This window comes from Salminus brasiliensis, chromosome 22 (assembly GCF_030463535.1).
Source record: "Salminus brasiliensis chromosome 22, fSalBra1.hap2, whole genome shotgun sequence".
Classification (NCBI taxonomy): Eukaryota; Metazoa; Chordata; class Actinopteri; order Characiformes; family Bryconidae; genus Salminus; species Salminus brasiliensis.
In genome coordinates this window covers 14,602,438-14,623,672 of record NC_132899.1, presented here as the reverse complement: position 1 = coordinate 14,623,672, position 21,235 = coordinate 14,602,438, and the positions used below count along the sequence as shown (strand labels likewise).

Sequence of the window (21,235 nt, the reverse complement as noted above, 5' to 3'; positions counted from 1 at the left end):
TAATTGAGTATAAAGCGATCAATATATGGATTATTATAATATCAATAGCAAGAACAATATATGCAAACAAAAATGATAGCAACAACAAAATACAGCGGTGATGCATAAAACTATTTATGTAGTTTCTCATTTGAAATGGTAATTGGTGACACCAACAAAATGTGAATGGATGCATTTTTTTAAATTCTGTTTATTTCATCCGCCTGCCCGCCCGCCACCCGCCCTTCCGTCCATCCATTCATATACTTATCTGCTTCTTTTGAGTCTTATTGTTCACAAGGCAGGAATACCTCCTGTTTAGGACAGGACTAATCTATCACAGGGTACCACACTTACTCATTCACTCACACCTAGAGGGCATTTAGCACAGCCCATTCACCTACCATGTGTTTTCGGGAGATGGGAGGAAACCCACAGTGACGCAGGAAAATCACACCAAACTCCACAATGATGGAGGCCGGAGCAAGGATTCGACCCATGTTCATTTCATATTAAGGTTAATAGGCCAACACCCACCCTTATGAATAAAAGTGCTACAAAGGGTTCTTTAGTAATGCCATCGAGCTTATAATAGAGATTTGTGAGTGAGAAGAACCTTCTCTTCTCTTTGGGGACCTTAGACCTTAGTCCTTAGACCGTCTTCACACTCACACAAAACATGGTTCTTTATGGAACTGAAAGTAGTTCTCTTGTGGCATCACTTATAAAGTGCACTGAGAACTCGCATTATTAAGAGAAAAGTGAAAGCCATTAATAGCTTTTTGTGCCTCAGGATTAAACAGTGACCAGTCTTCCCTGTGTGCAGGTCCCCCTTGTGTCTGTTTTCCTCCTCTTGCCCGTTTCTCACTGTCTGTCCTCGCTGTACAGATGAGGCATTGTGTCTGTCTTCTGCTGTAATGGATACATTGTGTCCTAACCACATTCCCTCTAGTGCAGCAGCCTTTTTTGATTGAGATGCCTTTGTGCTGAAGAGGTGTGTCATTTCATAGTATTTCATTTGCACCGTAGAGGAAAATAACACAATAACTCATTGGTCTTCCACACTCTCAGCCATTACTGAACCTAATGGCATGCAATACAAATGGATTTCAGCTCAGACGTGCATTTGTTAACATGACAGTTATAGAAGAGCTATATTTTTTCCTCCTGCTGGTTTCCCTCATGGGCAACAGGAAATAACCTAAAGTTGCAGAAGAGAGAGAAAAAGAAAGGAAAAAAAGAAGAGCAAGAGCAGGGAAAAAGATCTCCAAGCTATGTGTTGGTGGTCTGGCTACAGCCTGGCTTAGAGATTTTATAGGGCAGTCTAGTGGAGTAGCAGGCGGATGTAGAGCAATTTGGCATTAAAGAGGGCTGGAATACCCCCAGGACACAAACTCTCTATAGACTCTAAGATGCATGCTAATATATATATATATATATATATATATATATATATATATATACACACAAACACAAACACACTTGATTAACTCTTAAGATGCTGTACTAAAAGCCTGGTCGATTGGTCTGTCCATGTTACACTAATGGATGTGCTCTCATTGATTGACTCTTTCAAAGCAACTTTGTTTTGTAGTGAAACATGCTCTCAGTTACTAAAGGAGTAACTGTCTCTACTGTCCAGCATGTTGGAACATTGCTGTGGTGATTTGATTGCATTCGGTGATGAGTGATTGTGACATCAGGGTGTTGGATAGTCACTCCCCCACCACCTCCCTAACTCCTCAGCTCATCCCAAAAGTATCGGATGGCGCACCATCCAACATACTAGGGAACGCAGTTCCACTGCTCCAATGCTCAATGTTTGGGAGGGGGGGGGGGGATTTATAAGCACCTTTATTTTGTGAGGGTGTATGAATGCTAAATGTTGATTATTTATATGTATATAAATACAGGCTGTAGCATAACAAATGTGTAATTAGGCATGTTTCAGTAAATTCACAGTACAGATAAACTGTATTGAGCCACAGGCCCAGCGGCTGGGGGCTGATATCTGGTAGTGCTGTAAATCCCTGGAGACTTAAAGCAGAGTGTTTAAACCATATGCTAGTTGCTTGAAGTGGGCTTAAAGCTGGGAGTGATAGCACAGCTCTCTGTTATCTCTGTGTGCGATCAGGTTTAAGCAGGGATTACGCAATCTTCCTCTGAGCCCACCAATTTATGAGTCCCTTTCCCACACTACTCAACCTTTGTGTGTGCGGGTTTGTTGGTGCACTTTGTTTTTATAGTGAGTTAAGTTAGACGTTGACTTCTGGAACTCTCATTCAACATTTCAGTGTTTGCGTGTGGGTGGTCAGCTACAACCTGATGGAGTTTACATTGTTTGTGTTTTGGGTTTTTTGGGGGCCAATTAAACAATCCTAAGGTACAAAGGTAAGGTGCACGTATTTGTCACTGTACAGTGTACACTGTACAGCTAAATGTGTCCTCCGTATTTAATACCCATCTGGTAGTGAACACACACTCACGCACACACATGTGTTAGGGGCAGTGAGTACACACACACACTCCAGCGCCCGGGGAGCAGAGAGGGTAAGGGGCCTTGCTCAAGGGCCCAACAGCTTGCCGAGCCCGGGAATCGAACCCACAACCTTGTTATCGATATCCCGGCACTCTAACCGCTGAGCCACCACTGCCCCACTCAATCCCTATTTACGTGAACTCCCCCTATCACTAGATATGCCCCCAGCACTAGTAGGGTATGTGAAGTCAGCCACCTCCCTTTTTGCGAACTGCCGCTGATTAAGTAGCCAGCTTCCTCTGAGGTAAGTGTGGTTTCCCAGCTCTAACACAGCAGCTTTCAGACGCCTGTGCCGACCAACATCACAGTAGAAGTGATGTGGGGAGGAAGTGCCATCAACCCACCCCTGAGAGAGCAAGGTCAGTTGTGTTCTTTATGACTCTATGGCGGCTCAAGTTTTGATGTGAAGTCAAGAACCAAACCATTATAGAATACAATCAGTAAAATAGAAATAAGTGAATCTTCAAAAGAAATGCAAATAACACACTTTTTTTTTAACATTGTGCTTCTGTATTTCACTGGACTAAACAGTAGATTACAGCTGTGTACAAGCTCCGATCAGTGGCTGGGCTCATTAAAAAATGTCTATAAAATAAAGTAAAAAAATTTACATCCAAATATTTGTGAACACCCCTTTTAATGAATGCACTGAGCTACTTTAAGCTGCGCCCATTGCTGACACAGCTTGTCTAGTCCCTATAAAGAAGTATTGTCAATAGAATAGGACTCTCTGGCACAGATGACCCTGAACCCGTTGGCACCATGCCTAATGCCAGGTGTGAGCTAGAGGAGTATAACGCCCCCAGCATTTAACTGTGGAGCAGTGGAACTGTGTTCTCTGGAACTATGGTGGTCCATTATGGGGAGTCGGGGATGGGATGGAGTGCTGATCATCCAATATCCTGAATTCACTAACGTTCTTGTTGCTGAATGCAATCAAATCCTCACAGCAGTGCCCCAAAATCTTTTTGAATGCCCTTGATTTCAGAAAAAAAAATGAAGGAGCAGGTGTCCCAATAAGTAATTCATAGTACAGCAATTCCTTTAAAGAACTATCCGTTAAAAGGTTCTTTTGGGGAGAAAAACGACAGTTGTGAGTGTATGAGAAAGTTCGAGACAGCAGCGCTGAATCAGCCTCTGTCTTTGCAGCAGTTCTAACACGTACCACGATTGAGTTCTAAAAGCGTTCTCTGGTCACTGCAGTGGTCTTAAGTGCATCTAAACACATGGTACAATGTCCCTGATTTATTCTTAAATGGAAGCTGAAAGTTAAGTTCCATGAAAACTATTTTCTGTCTGTTCCTCCTTTTTTAAACAAATGTGGGCCTTTCAAAAGCATGTTCCAGTCGTACGCCAAGAGGCTAAAATGTCATATGGAGTCTCCTGCTCTGTTTTATTCTCGCTGCCTTTCTTTCTTTCTTGTTTACTCTGTCTCGCCTAGCTGGAGGAGCCTTTAGGCCACAGACCACTGTGTTGCACTTGGACTAAAGCGCACTCTACCCCATTGCTCTCAAACTCCCTGAAAACAATATTCCTATAACCCCTCCTGTCTCTGTGGTAGCCACATCATAGTGGCTAAAATAGAAGGCTTAATTTTAGCTCATATTTGGTTTAAATGCTCACTTTAAACATTTTGCTGCAGAAACCATTAGATGACAATATGGCTGAGGAATGCAGTCGTTGCATGATTTAAGGCATTGTTAAAAACTGCTTAAAAATAGAGTTGAGGAGAATGCCTGGGATTAGATTGTTGTTTTTAATCCTGGTGTTAAATTCAGCCATGTTACTCATCTGCTGCGTTCTCTTTGCTGCCTGTAACTGCTGCCCACGTCCGATTCAAAACCCTGACGCTAGCCTGCGAAGCCAAGAATGGACCAGCCCGTACTTGATGGTAGTGGTCAAAAGTCGAACTGTGTACCCTTCAATCTTTAAACACGACTCGGCTTGACCCTCCATCTTTAACATCCACTAAAGACAAGCGTCCAGGCTTTTTTCTGAACTTCCCCTGGGTGTCCGAATGGCAGAGTCGCTCGCTGTCTTCAAACGCAGACTGAAGACCATCCTCTCCGGAGAGTACTTGGAAGTGTAGTGTATGTTGAGTACTGTGGTCTCTATTCTGATTTTTGTGTTTAGTAGTATCTAAGCTTGGAGGTATCCTTTGGATTCTAGCTAATACAAAGGAGCTAAGGGTATTTTCGGGGTAAACAGTGAAGCGCTTTAGTAAGATGCTCTGGAGAAGAACGTCTGCTAAAAGCCTTAAATGTAAATGTACATTTGATGATAGATAAATGATCATTTTCTTTTGGGAGGCGTTAGACTGAAATGATGGACAACAGTGTCATCAAAACACTAATTGAGGGAATACCTTTGAGAAAAATGTTATTCCTTCTTTTCAGGAGAGCTCCAGAACCAGAAGAATCTAAACCCAGGCACACTGAAGCTGTTCTTATAGTTAGTTTGTTTGTTTTTAATGTCATACATACTATATATGATTTCATATCAAAGCCAGTACAATAACGTATATGAGTGTACTGATGTATATTTCTATAGTGTAACATATGCACTAGTTACAAAGCTTAAACATCATTTTTATTTATTTATTATATTTTATCATCTGAGCTTGTACCATACCTTATGGTATGTACCATACTTATGACATATGTAGACTGACTTTAATGATGTGATAATGATGACTAATGATGAAGACTACTAGGTAACTTGACAGGTAATAGTTTTTCCCTCTTTTGGCCCATAACATTAATGGTAGGCCTTGTTTAGGGACAAATCACTTTACAGAGTTACAGGGATTTTCTTTTATTTTTTAACTTGGCTGACAAGCTTCTCTTTTTTTGCAGACATTAATAAATTAAGATATTTAAATGTGAATTTCTTTTACAAATATTTTCATTAGTATTTACAGTTTTGAAGTAAAATAGTTGTTGACATTTAATGGTGTTAATTAATTACTTTGATACTAAGACACTGACAACTGTCAATTTAGCAATATCATGACAAATGTTAAGCTAAATGAAGTATAGACTAAAAAATACTGCTCAAATTAACAATTGACCTCTACCTGTAAGTCATTTAAAAAGGTCACCCTTTCTGGATAAAAAGGGCGGGATAAACCCTCTTAATTCAGGTACCATTGGTCAGACTGTAAATTTGAAAGAAAGATGTGAAAACGAAGACCAAAAATATTCTAAGGAAAATGCTTAGATATACCAGTAGGCACTGTTCGATCGTGAGGAAGTAGACCCATGCACTGCCTGGATGAGACTGAACAAGGCAAAGCTTAAAACGCTATCCTAGGTGTGGTGCTGTCGTACCCCTCCTCATTACTTAATGGACGCCATCACAAAAGTGAAGTATGGGGGTGGTAGCATCAACATCCAGACCTCACCAATGCTCTTGTTGCTAAATGTAGTCAAATCATAAAAAATTTAAAGAAACAATGAATTGGTGTCCCAGTACTTTAGTCCATATAGTTGAATTCATCCAATAACCTTTTTTTATTTGATCAAACCGCTCTTAACTGTAATGAGTAATGTCTTCAGAGCAGCAGATCTCTTTAGTAAGTTCCTGTTCAGTTTTTCTGACAGATTTCCTCCCACATTCTCCTTATTTTAATCAGAACTTTATCTCCTTACTGTCTACTGTCTACCTCTGGGATTTGATATCTATAATAGCCTCACTTTCCTGTAAGTATGTGCTTGTTTCAAGTTGCCGACAGTGGTATTAAACTGTGGTATATAAGATAATATAATGATATTATATAAATAATATATAAATCTATTAAAACATGTGTAACATCCTGCATGGCCTTTAAACAAATCACTTAAGCAGATGCTTTTCAAGACATCAGGCTAGATTTAAAAACCCCTTAATGATGAAAGGCTCCAAGAAAAGCTTTTAGACACAAGCACACAGGCTTCCACTTCACACACTTTACACACACTTCACAGCATCTTTGTGAAGTTAGTGTTTGGGTGTGAGTGTGGGTGTGGGTAGAGATTATACTGATTACTCAGAAACAGTCATTCAGGAAAACAGAAAACAGTCATTTTAAAGGAGGGGATGAACAAATTGAATAGTGTCTCACTGATGCTTCTCTACCAAACTGTACATGCTGAACAACAACATCATTTATTGAAACAAATGGTTGATATTCCCTTTCCTTCCTTTTTCCCTCCTAAAATTTCTCTCTGCTCTACTCTACATTCCTTCTTTACTCATTTCTTCCCTTCTTTTCTTCATTATATTTAAAAGGCTGAGATTCCCTCCCTTCTGTTTTTCTTTCTTTCTTCTTTCCTTTGTTTTTTTCTTTTGTCTTCCTTCATTCCCTCAAATAGCTGACATTCTCCTCTTCCCGTCATTTCCTTCCTTCTCTCATTGCTCCCTCCTTGCTGTTTTCCTTTCTTCCTTCCTTCCTTCTTTCCTTCCCTCCTTTTTTCCCTTCATCCTCCTGAATGAAGGATATCCCCTTCTTTTCTTCCTTCTTTACTACCCTCCACCCCTCTTTCCTTTTTTTTCGTCGCTTTTCTTTCTTCCTTCCTTCCGTCCTTTATTCCCTTAGTATTAGTATTAGTACTCATTTTTTACAGCTTCATCAGTATAATTTCTACAGCTTTATTAGTCTGATATTTACAGCTTCATCAGTCTACTAATTATGTACAGCTTCATCAGTCTGATATTTACAGCTTTATCAGTCTGATATTTACAGCTTTATCAGTCTACTAATTATTCACAGCTTCATCAGTCTGATATTTACAGCTTTATCAGTCTGATATTTACAGCTTCATCAGTCTCCTAATTATTCACAGCTTCATCAGTCTACTAATTACAGCTTCATCAGTCTACTAATTATTTACAGCTTCATCAGTCTACTAATTATTCACAGCTTCATCAGTCTACTAATTATTCACAGCTTCATCAGTCTACTAATTACAGCTTCATCAGTCTGATATTTACAGCTTCATCAGCCTGATATTTACAGCTTCATCAGTCTCCTAATTATTCACAGCTTCATCAGTCTACTAATTACAGCTTCATCAGTCTGATATTTACAGCTTTATCAGTCTGATATTTACAGCTTCATCAGTCTACTAATTATTTACAGCTTCATCAGTCTACTAATTATTCACAGCTTCATCAGTCTACTAATTATTCACAGCTTCATCAGTCTACTAATTACAGCTTCATCAGTCTGATATTTACAGCTTCATCAGTCTACTAATTATTCACAGCTTCATCAGTCTACTAATTATTCACAGCTTCATCAGTCTACTAATTACAGCTTCATCAGTCTGATATTTACAGCTTCATCAGTCTGATATTTACAGCTTTATCAGTCTACTAATTATTTACAGCTTCATCAGTCTAATATTTACAGCTTCATCAGCCTGATATTTACAACTTCATCAGTCTAATATTTACAGCTTCATCAGTGTACTAATTATTCACAGCTTCATCAGTGTACTAATTACAGCTTCATCAGTCTGATATTTACAGCTTCATCAGCCTGATATTTACAGCTTCATCAGCCTGATATTTACAGCTTCATCAGCCTGATATTTACAGCTTCATTAGTCTAATATTTACAGCTTCATCAGTCTAATATTTACAGCTTCATCAGTCTACTAATTATTCACAGCTTTATCAGTCTACTAATTATTCACAGCTTTATCAGTCTACTAATTATTTACAGCTTCATCAGTCTAATATTTACAGCTTCATCAGCCTGATATTTACAGCTTCATCAGTCTACTAATTATTTATAGCTTCATCAGTCTAATATTTACAGCTTCATGAGCCTGATATTTACAGCTTCATCAGTCTACTAATAATTCACAGCTTCATAAGTCGAATTATTCACAGCTTTGTCAGTCTACTAATTATTCACAGTTTCGTCAGTCTACTAATTTATCACAGCTTCATCAGTCTAATATTTACAGCTTCATCAGTCTAATACTTATAATATGTAATATTCTACATGTAATATTCTAATATACCATGGACATGGCAGGAGTTCAGTGCAGTTGATCAGTCAGTAGAGTGAAGGGGAGCAGGGGAGAACACACACTGCCCAGCCTCCAGATGTTCTGGAATTGGATCTCTTAACACACAGCTGAGTGTTTGGCCCTCCTGTTTGTAAAGTTTTACAAACTTCTTACAAACTCACTTATTATTTCTCTGATTTGGACTGTTGGATCTTACTGAATGACATATCTTGTGTGTACTGTGTGTTGTGTGTATTGTCTCAGGAGACCAGGAGACTCCAGATAGGGATTATTATTTTCTGTGTTCCCAAATACCCTCATCCACTGTCTCTCTCTCTCTCTCTCTCTCTCTCTCTCTCTCTCTCTCTCTCTCTTTATCTTACTCTCACAGAAGAAAGAGAGAGGTGGCTGTGCCTGGTACTCAATGAGAGAGACATCATTCATATCCAGGGTTCTAGTACTCACCAATGCTTGTAATATGAAGCGCTCTTGTTCTCACACACTCTCTCTCTCTCTCTCTCTCTCTCTCTCTCTCTCTGTCACAGCTGCTAAAGGAAATCCTAATAGGAAAGAGGAAACACTAATACTGATACTACTAATAATAAAACAAATTTTTTTTATTATAATTCTATTATTGTTGTTGCACATATACAAATAAAGCTACATAAATTAAGTTACATATTCATAACATATAGGACAGTGTTATTACATATAGTTACACACATTGTACACATTTTGCAGATATGGTAGGAGGTATAGAAGGTGGGTTTGCTGTGGTGTGAAGGGTTCTTTTCTAATTAGATACAAAAGAAAAAAAAAACAGTACTGCTTTAATAGGAAGGGGACATGTCCTGACTGGTGTCTGTGTGTGGGTTGGGAGTGGGGAGTCAGGGGTGGGGGTTTGTATGTGGTTTTTTTGCTCCAACCATTGTCAGAATGATCAAAACACTCTCCTTCAGTTCTACCCTCCTTCAGTTTACTGACTCTTGTAACACACACACACACACACACACACACACACACACACACACCCATGCATGTATGTATACAGTTAGTACATTCTTTCATTATTTTTGCCCATGTACTCATTTGCATGGAAGTGGTCAGTGTTTGTATATTGCATTCTGCCAAGTATATGTGCGTGTGTGTCCTGGTTAACAAGCTACTGAGAAGGGGCTGTTTGTGTGTTTGTGTGTGTGTGTGCTTTACAGGGCAGTGATCGTTAGAGAACAGGCTAGATTGTAAATATCTCAGACTCCTGCACTCGCACATCAAAACACACAACAGAGTCTAAAATAGCCTCGTAAGTTTCAGACGAGTGGACTGAAACTACAGAGCTTGTGGTCAGGTTTTCCATACTGTAGCACTTGCTAGAAGGTCTTGTTTTTGCAGTTGCGTGTCCCATTCTAGTCACATAATCTTGTGTCAAGGACAAAGCTGTATTTTGCTATAATGTAGCGCTTGTTTGGATCCTTATTTGTGCTTGTTGATACTTTTTAAACTTTTGAAACTGTTAGAATAGAAAGAGCCTGAATTTATAGTTTTGAACACTGATTAAAACCCAGCAGCTTCTCTTTGCGTCACATGAACATTTGGTTATAAAAGACCCGATAGAAATGCATAATCACTGTATTATCTACCATTTAAAGTTCATCTGTAAACTTCTAGAAAATTTTAGAGAGAAGATTGTAGCATGGGCACGCAGCTACAGGGGCCTGGCATTGTGGGTCCGATCTTCTCTCCAGTCTGTGAGGGTTTGGTGTGTTTCCATGTGGCTATGCACCTTAATGCCCACTAAATTGCCCCTAGGGGGTGTGTGGTACCCCACGACCCAGTCCAGGGGGTATTCCTGCCTAGTGCCCAGTGATTCCGAGTAGGCTCCAGATCCACCTCAACCATGGCCAGGAAGAAGCGGATAAAAAAATGGATGGTGGGTTTTGTTATGACCGTGACCATATCTGAATAACAGGACACAAATAGGTCAGTAGTGATGTGCGATGCCCATTCTTGTAGCTTTGTTCACATCACTTGTCTTTTAATCATCTGTGTGTCTCTCTCTCTCTCTCACTTGTTGTCTCTCTGTGATTGTAATGAGGGGAATCTCCTTCCTCAGCTCTCTCTGAAGTGCTCTGATGTCACAGTTGGCAGAGGACGGGTCTGCACTGGCCATATTAAATTAGCCATGCTGTCTGGATGCAGGCATGCTGTTGACTCTACTCATCCAGCCAGCGAGAGGTCAGATGCTGCATGCTGTTAAAATGGAAAAACAGGAAGTGTTTAGCAGCAGCCTTTGGCACCGGATGGTTGGTTCAGATCCAAAAGCCTTTCACTACTGTTTGATTATGTTTTCTTATTTGGCTGTTTCTGAATCTGGTGATTGTGTACAAACTGAGGACTTTTTATGTGGCTCTTATGACTGACTTACAGAGAGACTGGGCTTTGTTAAAAAGCACAGTCTCCTGACATTTCTAAATTGATAAATAAGGTCCTGATTGAGGTGCTGATGGCAAAGTGACAGAGCTCTCTGTTTGCTGAATGCATTTCTCAGTGTAACGTGATGTATAATATTTTCCATTTTTTCCTGATATTGGATTTTAGTATAGACATTTCTATCACTCAGCAAGTCAGCATGTGACAACAACCACAAGGATCAGCAATATATATCACATAAAAAAATCTTTCTAAAATACTAACTTGTTAGATTGATAGATTGTTTAAAATCAGCTTCATGGAAGAACTTGCAGGAAACTCATATCCTTATTAAAAATGATCCATTGTTCGTTCATTCATCTTCTTATTCTCTTCTACATGGTCTAACCCGCTGTGTCACAGTGCCAAGCACAATCCATTGTTTTTTCATAATGTGGTTTTGAGTTTTCATTCATTTTATTCACCTCTTATCTCCAGGCTCCAAGAGAACTTCAGAGGCCAAACACATCTACAGTTATGGTAAAGGGAATATTTCATATTCGCTCAAAACATCAACCTTCTATTTCAAACTTTAGCTATTTCTCTGTCGATACATGCCATTCTTATTTCCCAACATGGAAAACCAGCAGAGACACTACAGGCTGAAATTACGGCTTAGTTCCATCAATGATATCATTGATTTTTGGGAATTATAGATTTGTGATGCATTGCATCTATAGCTTTTCTTCTCTTAGGGTGTTTCTGCACCTGTAGTGGGTTTGCTCTGGTCCAGTTTTCCCCTTGGTTTGGTTTGTTTTCACACAGGGATAAAACATACTCTCTCTGCTTATTGGCCAGGCCTGTCTGGGGCGGGAGCAAGAAAGTAAATACAGGAAGAAGGTTCTGTGTTCTGGACTAGTGCGTCATTCTGTACAATTTAAGATGGGGCAACAGCAGAGATGGCATTTGTTGATAGCAGTAGCAATTATCTGGGCACATATACCAGGTTAAACATAAGCAAAGCACACCTGGCTGGCTACAGGCGCCGTTTAGAGATACACTTGTGGAGTATAACTGATGGTTGGGTCGGATCGAGGTCAGATCACGTTCTCACAACAAACAAACCGATCCAGACGAAGACCACCTCCTCTCAAGGGTCTTGTGAGATTGCTTTGGTCTGCATCCGAGTGCAATTACTGTATTTACACTTGCTAAAATGAATCACAACAAGGCTGAGTCTGGTTCAAACCAGATTAAAAACTAAAAATTCCTAAAAAAAAAAACTCGAGTAACCCTAAATAATGTTGTAATAAAGTGTGTTTAGTCGTTTCACATCCACTCCCAGCTGACTGTGTTTTCCCAAACGTAGCAATATTAACAAAGACTTCCCATAGAACTCCCATATTTGGCATAACCATGTTGCATCATATTTCACTGAAAAGCTTGCTTTATGTAGAATCAAACCAGAATATCCCAAAACAATTTGTTTGCTTGTTGCATTTTTTTAAGGCACAATTCTAAACTTCTCAGATTTTCTTTACATTTAGAGCCAAAATAACATCCTATTAAACACCTGCTTTTCTTTAGTGTTTACATGGTCATATCCAAACCTATCCTGAGGGATATTATACAAGGATCTTATAGTAAATTGTTCATAGCTGTATTTATGATAGAGCTCATACTTCAAAAATTACCTTGAACAACAAAATTCCTGTAAAATCCTTTATCTGGATTTGCTTCACAATGACAGAGGTGTTTTAATTGGCATGAACATTTAAATCATATTAAGCAGGCTGTATTGTGTATGTGCGCATTTGAGTAGGCCCATAAAAGTCTCTTTTGCATACCTAGATATATTATAATTTTTGCTAAACATCCAATGCAAGAAAAACTATTGGTGGTAATAATAATTAGAAAAATAATTAATTGAGAAGACACTGCACCATTCAGAGTAAAGGTAAAGTCCTGCCTTGTTGTTGATGACGGCTGATGATGTTATCAGCCTTCTTCACACTTTGGCCAGTTTTGACTCCTTCAGTGTGATGCTGCTGGTGCTGCGCTAAGAATCTGAAGTCAGCCCAGAGAAGCTGCCTCACTGAGGCCTTTCATTAGAGTGGGCTTTGCTACAGCAGTTCGCTGTATGAGGTTGTGGGCTTGTTCCACATCAAAGTGGATCAGCGTGATTTGGAGGATCAACAGTAGGCAGCTGTTCCACAGGCAGTTCAGAGGTGAGTCGAAGCTACATGATCCTCATGTGCTGAACACAGCCCTCCTGCGCTCCTTCCTTCCTTACCATATCCAGATGCCCCAGCTGGGGCAGAATTTTATACACAACTCCACCCTTAGTCTCTGATGCCCTTCCCTGCACCACCCCCCCCCCCCCCCCCCAAACTCCTCACCATTCAAATGAGGCTGTATTGCAAGGTCCCATCTCCACCCCACGCACACATCTGTTCTGTGTTAGCATAGTTGCAAGCTCAGGCAGACCCAGCCACTTAAGGATTTGCTGGGCCGAGGTGGAGGAGTAGAGGATCATGGGAGGTCTCATCGTGTTAAGGGTATTTGCTTGCCTTATAATGTGGAGTGTGAGCAGGCAAAACCACTGTGGCACTGCAAATATCCGCTGTGTGTGTTTACCGTACTGTGTTTACTGTGTGTCTGTGCTTGAGCGGGTGGACTTTATTTGGGGTTTCCGGAGTCCTTTCATATTTCGACGGTACAGAATCGAAGCATTTGTTCATTATTTTCAGGGCTAATTGAATTGAACTTTGCTCAGAATCTACTCTTTATGCTTTACAGCTTAATTTAGATACATTTGCTCAATGAATTTTCAATTTGGTTAAACAAAGAGGCTGCTGTGGCATAAATCAGGCTCTTTCTTTTCCTCATCCCTGCTTCTTTCTGTAGGAAAAACGGAATAGATTAGACGCTGTGGCCGGATATAAGAGAGCAGTGACAGCTTTGAGCAGTGCCTCTGCTTGTGATCTGACTTCACACGGTTTCCTTTCCTCATTTACTACTGAGAGCTTTCACAGGGCCCCTAAAACTATTAAAGTGTGGCTTTAATTTATAACATCAAAAACTTTTGAGTGCCCACCAAGAGTGATAGGCTTAATTCTGTTAAATATGTGGTTCAGCTTTTTCTTGTGTAATTACAATTTGTAGCTATACAGTGTTTTTTTTTGGTCAAAATTTGAAAAAATTTAACCGATCTCCAAAATGCAAAATGTTAAAGACTAAACATTATTGTCAACATTTTAGGCAAAACTGCTGTTATTTTTGCTTTGTACAATTTTGGAGTATGGTTTGGCTATGGTTTGTTCACATTCCTCGTGAGGAAAGGACAAGTGATGCAAATTTTAAAGCTTTATATATATTTTGACTCAACCTTCATTCGACCTTGTCCCAAGAATCAGCAGTCATAGTCTCCTCTAAGCGGCTGCCTAGCACTTGAAATCAAATTAAAGCCACAATGAGGCCACAAAGCAGGAGAAGGCTATATGCTTTCCTCAGTTAGTAATGTAAATTCAAGAGACCTGCACAAATATCACCTTAATGGAAGAGTCTGAAGAAAATCTTTTCTGCATCCTCACCACAAATTCTTAGTAAAATTCTAGTCTATGACTACAGCTAATCCCTTTCTGGGTAGCAGTTACAACTTTTGAGATATAGGTATCATATAGGTAACTAATTGACTTATTAATCTCTACATTTTGAGAATATTATTAACACATTCTTTGTTTGTCACTTAGAATTGTAAAACATATTGCTTTACAGAAGCCACACAAAAGCCCATGCATTACAATGATCCTGTCACATTTAAGGGTGCTCTTAGGCACAATGCAATGCAGAATACACATCCACACAATAAATGTAATAGTAGTAATAATAGTAGAAAGGTAAATATAGGTTCCCATCAGTATTTTCAGACCTTATACACTTTATGTTCTTTTTGTCTACTGCAGGGAACACACAAGCTCGTTTCCATAGACAACATCATCATTCCACTCATTGTATTACTGCACATGCAAATATACTGGACCACAATATGCCAAAAATGTTCCTTCTGGTTTCTCGGTTTCCGATTTCAATAGTCTCGTGTGTCGACTGCAATCAGTGTGGTGGCCGTAACAGGGTTCCGGCCAGACGAGCCTGAGGAATGGGCTGCCCAATGGCCGAGTGCTTGATCTTGGAAACATTTCTTGGTCTGCTCAGATGGTATAGACCCAAGTGACCATGGGCCAATGTAGGGTTTCTAAAATAGCCATGCTAAATTATAGGTTCAGGCTGGACTGAGACCCAGCACAGTGTTCTGAAGTAACACACTGTCTATGAACACTGGTAGTTATTCCATCTGATCCCAGTTTGGAATCCTTCTGTTTGCAAGGAGACTGTAAATCCTGGTAATGTTTTCCTACTCTGGACTTTTTTGTTGAAACCACAGTCTGACTTTTCACTTTTTACTATTCCTGGCTTTAGTTTAGTGGTATAATGGGATGCCTATCAGCAAACCACAGCATTGTGAAATATGAGGGCCTACAAACTACTAAGATGTAGAGCTGAAGGGAAAGCATATCAGTGTTGTGTGTGGACTAAAACTTTATTAATTTCAAAAGAATTGCAGAATTATCAGAGCAACAAAACGGGACTACAAAATGTATAGTCACAACCAGACATTTTTAGACATTTTTTGTAAATTTGCCTCTGAACAGCACCTGAGTGGATTTGCAATGATGTGAAGATGTAACTTTCAGCTTTAATTCAAGACGTTTAACCTAAGGTGTCAAAATAACCTAAGGTGTATTCACATTCATTACTTAGGTAGAAGTGGAGATACTGGGGTTTAACAAGACTTCTATAAAAGTTAAAGTATCAACTTAAGCTTTTTCCTCAAGTAAAAGTGCAAAAGTACTGGTTTCAAAACTACTTAAAGTATAAAAGTAATGGAAGAAAAACAAATGCCAAAAGCTCAGTTTCTGCCAGGACATCTTCATACTAGACTACATACGTCTGCTGTGTCCTTGTTTGAGTGTGACGTGACGTGTGCAGGTGTAATGGATCGCTTACAAACAAATAGGGTGTCAGAATGGTATGAATAGTATATGAATGGATAGGTTTTTTTTTTTTTTTTGAACGATGACTAGCCGGAATGAAAACAAACTGAGATGAAATGGGAGTAAAGAGGCTATTTTTAAAATGTAAGGAGTAGAAAGTACATATAATTGTGTAAAAATGTGTAGTGTGTGTGACTAGAAGTAAAAAGTTGGCAAAAAATATAATTACTCCAGGAAAGTATAGATAACCAAAATTTCTGCTTAAGTAAAGTAACGAAGTTACTTGACACCTCTGTGTTTAACAAAAATCTTGCATTAGCCATTTAGGAATGATCTACAGCTATTATAGATATATAGATTATTTATAATATTTGTATGTAAATCATTTGCAGTCAATAACTGCCTGTAGTCTGGAACACAGACATCAGCAAATGCAGAGTTTCCTCCCTTGAGATTCTTTGGCAGGCTTTTACTGCAGCTGCCTTCAGTTGCTGCTTGTTTGGGAATCTTTAGGCCTTCCGTTCTTCAGTGTAAACCATGCTCAGTTAGGTTGAGGTCAGGTAACTGACTGACCATCTAAGAACAAAAGTGTTATTTTTGTAACCAAAGAAAAAATTCTGCATTCATCTACTTTAGTTGCTTTATGTGGTCTTCAAGGCTTTTTGGTGCTGCTGAGCTCTCGTGCGCATTCCTTTAGGTTTTTTTTTTTTTAACAGTGTACCAACTTGTGGATTTGGCCATTTGTAAAGTTGCTGCTATCTCTCTGAGAGGTGTGTTCTGAGGTGTGTTTTTTTTCAGCCTTATGATGGTCTCCTTTACTTGCATCAACACCACTTTGACCCACATATTGAGAGTGCCCATGCACAACTGAAAATACAACCCTTAAAATCAACCCCAACCCTTCAATGTCCTAATTAGTCATGAAATAACAAGGCTTGTGGTAAAGAAGCTACTTATGAGTCATTTACTTGTAATTACAATTACTCCTGAGACCCTAAAATGGAATATTAGGAGTATGTAAACTTTGACTGTAACTCCTAAATGATTAATGCAGTGTTATTATTATATTTATTAAACCTATTGAATGAAAACCTCTTCACATCTTGCAGCATTTCAAATCCATTGAGATGGTGAGAAGAGGAAAAATGCCAAAAAAAAAAAAAAAGTATCACAGTGCAAATCCTTACAGACCTAATTGTATATATACAGTTGCATACAAAAGCCTGGGTACCCTTGGCAAAATGGCACATTTTATATATGTTTTAAATTGAGAAATACAAAATAAAGCCAATACAGCTACTCAAAAACACAATTCACACTCCTCTGTCTTTCATAATATAAAAATAAAAAATCAACATTTGGACATTGTTCAGTAAAGACTTAATAACACTCCCTTTTTCAGAAATTACAGCTTGCAAATGCTAAAAGTCTTGATAGGTCTCCAGTTCTGACATTTTCTTGGGTTTTCCTGCATTCACAGTTTGTTTAGGGTTATCCACAAATGTGCAGGGATGTAGGGGACTGTGAGGGCCATTCCAAAATCCTCAGTTTGTATCTCTTCAGGTCAATCATTATTGTGTTGCAGAAGCCATGCTCTTTTCAGCTGCAGCCTTTTAACAGCGGGTTTGACATTTGCATGCCACTGGTGGCAACACAACCCCAAATCATGATGGGCAAGGTGATCTTTTCATGAAATGCAATTCCTTTTTTTTTCCACATGTACCTTTTCTGAATGTGTTCTGAATTATTCTGTAGCATAAACAGGAACTGCAAAATGTGTACAGCCCTCAAACATATTGCATGTGCTAAGTGAATTGCATTACACAGAGAGTTCAAGGTGAAATACATAGACCAAGTGGAGACTGAACCTTGACTGGTGGATAATCTCTGTCGCCTCCATGCTAAACTCTGTTTGTGTCTCTGAGTGTGAGAGGTTAGCTATCATGCTATTTATCACCACTGACTGATTGGCTTTCCAAAACCCATTACCTTGCCTTCAGGCCACCAAACCCCTTTACTGCCTTATGGAAACTACAGTAAGAGACCATGTACATATATCCTGCTTATTCTGAAACACCAAACATGGTTGGTGTGGCGCAACATTATAACACCCCTACCTGCCAGTGAGCTACCACACCATGTGGGAGACTGGGGTTCGATTCCTTGTCTGGGTGACCATGCTGCGCTACACCAATAAGAGTCCTTGGGCAAGACTCCTAACACTACATTGGCCCACATCTGTAATACGAGTAACTTCTTAGCTTATTTATACAGGCCTATTTTATAAACTTCACTCAATCACCTACATGAATTCAGCTACCTGTTGGTTTAGAGGTGTCTTGTCCTTGATATGCCAGAGCTGTAAGATTGCACCTTGAAATGGCTTTGATTTGAATCCATTTGTTGTCAGGCTGCCTGACAACTCAGCCTACTGCTCGCAAACAAATAAACGTGTCTCACTCAGAATGCGCTGTCACCATATACCTGCATATATGAGAATGAGTCCGTCTGGTTTTAAGACTTTAAAACCTATAAATAGTGTATATTCTGTGGGTGTATATATATATATAAATAATGTGTGTGTGTGTGTGTGTGTGTGTGTGTGTGTGTGTATGTAGTGTTGTTAATTTAAAGTGAAAACGGGTTCTCATCCACAACAAAGATAGCTCTGCACATTTAATATATACTTGACGGCTTATTTGCTTCATTTAACAAATGCAAATAAAAAAAGGATGTGTGTAAAAGTAATGGCACATTAAATATATGATGTTTTTTTTTTCCAGGACGCTACATGAAGGGTTTTAAAAAAGGTTTTACCCTGCTTTAGTTGGAGTAATGTTCTCTACTGTCGCAGCATTGCTGTGAGGATTTGATTGCATTTAGCAACAAGAACATCAGCAAGGTCAAGACGTTGGATGATCACCACCCTGACACCTTCCTCAACTGCCCAACTCCTCCCAAACTTATTAGCCAGCGCTCCATCATTCTGGTGAACACAGTTGCACTGCTCCATAGCTCAGTGCTGGGGGCTTTATACCCCTCTAGCCCTGATGGCATTATGCATGGCGCCAATAGGTTCATGTTTATTTGCTCTCAAGAGTCCTATTCTATTGGCAGTGCTTCTCTATGGGGATTTGCACATCTGTGCCAGAAATTGCTGTCACTTAAACTGTGCATAAACAGATGAGCTACAGTCAGTTCAGCTAATTTCAGTCCCCCTCTACCCGTCGCCAGAGGACCCCTGCTGAACTGCTGTTATTTGGGTGGTGTACCATTATCAGACCCTTTTATTAGACACACCTACCCTGCTGGTATACTTTGTAGGCATACAGTTACAGGTACTGTAACTCATCTTTTTGAATCACAATTTGTGTCAGTCATGTTTTATCCTTAAATCAGTGGTGAGGTTCCGACCACAGTTGGCTGGCAGGTTGACATTGAGGTGTTTAACAAACCCTGTAGTGCTGCTGTACCTGATACATTTATACACTACCATGTTGGTGTCAGGGCTGTCCAGACATCAGTTACCCACCTACAATAATGTCTGATCAGCAGTGGTCATGTGATGGTATTTTTTTTATTGATGGACAGATTAGAGGGTGGTGTATCAATAACTGTAAGCAATTTAAGCAAGCCGTTTCCAGCTGCTAGGTGGTTGCTGTGGTATCCCAAGTGATTACAATGCTATTGCCTAGTAGTTGCTATATCTTGCTAAGTGGCTGCTGTGGTATCCCAAGTGGTGGCTATGGTGTTTCGAAGTGGTTGTTAGGTGGCTGCTGTGGTGTTGATAGGTAGTTGCCTAAACCACTTGTATACAAGCAGAAGAAGAAGAAGAAGATGATGATGACGATAAATCAGATTAGTTAATAACCATACAGATACATACACTGCTCTGGATCTCTCTCTCGCTCTCTCTCTCTCTCTCAGGTCAGCCAGGGGTTATATGGTTGGAGTTGTAAGCAGTGTTCATACAGTAAAGCACTGCATTGTGTGTTATGAACTCACAGATTCCAAAATACACATATACACAATAGATGCAGAGAAAGCGGATGCTACGTCATGTTGTACAAGCTATGATTTTCCTTAAGTATGTTTGTCTAAGCTTGAGTGGCCACAAGAGACGTGGGGGTGTGGAGCCAGACCTAAACAATAGAGCGATTTACTGACTCAGATAAGCATCTAATAGGTAATCTGAAGTGGACCGGATTCATCACGAGTATTACAGTGTTTGGGGTTCCATGACCCTGAACGTGCCCTCAACAGATGTGCAAATGTTGTGGAGCCCCTAAAAACAGATCTAGTGAACACCAAAACAAGTTCCTTCACAGCACTCGCAGTACTTGCTCCTCTACCCTCCCTGTGAATAGTAAGGTGGGCTGGGGATTGAGATTGGCCTAGCAGATACAAACAACTCAACTTTACACCAAAGTCCTAGGCAGATTTAGTTCTATGTGCAACATCTGTGTCAATATTATGGAATCTGTCCGCCTTTGTTCTTTTGAATTGCTCAAGCTTTGCTCCATCTGTGAACAGTCAGCCATGAAAACACTCAGGTATGTGGAGTTTGTGTGTGTATGTGTCTGTGCACACACACCTTACATGGACAGCAACTGCCAGGGATCAGAATTCAATTATAGAAATCATTTTAAAATGAGGCTTTTTCAGAAAATGACTGGATATATGGATATATGCAATTTATGAGCTTGAATTACTCTTATGAAACGATTGTGGAAATACTATATTAAGTAATTACTAAACCAATTAGCTAATTGTCCTGCTGTATTACACTAGTTTTACATGATTATTACACCGGAAAGGAAGTTAGTTGCATGTTTGATGTTGTTTTTGTTGTTTTTTGTTGTGCTTGAGTTATTTTCCTAATTACTGTTGACCTATCATGTGAAATGAATATAGTTGATAATATAAACTAGTATACTCTGATCAGCCATAGCTGGGTTCAAGGGTTCCCCTTGTGCCACAACTACAGAAGACCTCTGAAGGAGTCCTGTAGTATCTGGCACCAAGACATGAAGTCTTGCAAGTTGTGAGGTCCCCTCCATGGATCGCATCAATGAGCCTTAGGTGCCTTAGGTGACCCTGTCGCTAGTTCACCAGTTGTTTTTTCTTGGAGCATTTTTGATAGACATTGAAAAAACTGGAAAAGAAGACAAAACAAAACACAAGACCTGCCTGATGTTTTGAAGATATGCTGATCCAGTCTTCTAGCCAAAGCAATTTGGCTCTTGTCCAAGTGG

General features: G+C 39.6%; 1 protein-coding gene across 1 annotated transcript in view; it reads left to right on the top strand.

Moving 5' to 3' along the window:
- svila (supervillin a) overlaps nucleotides 1–21,235 on the top strand; it is a 316,503-nt gene that overhangs the window by 171,084 nt on the left and 124,184 nt on the right. The window lies entirely within an intron of this gene.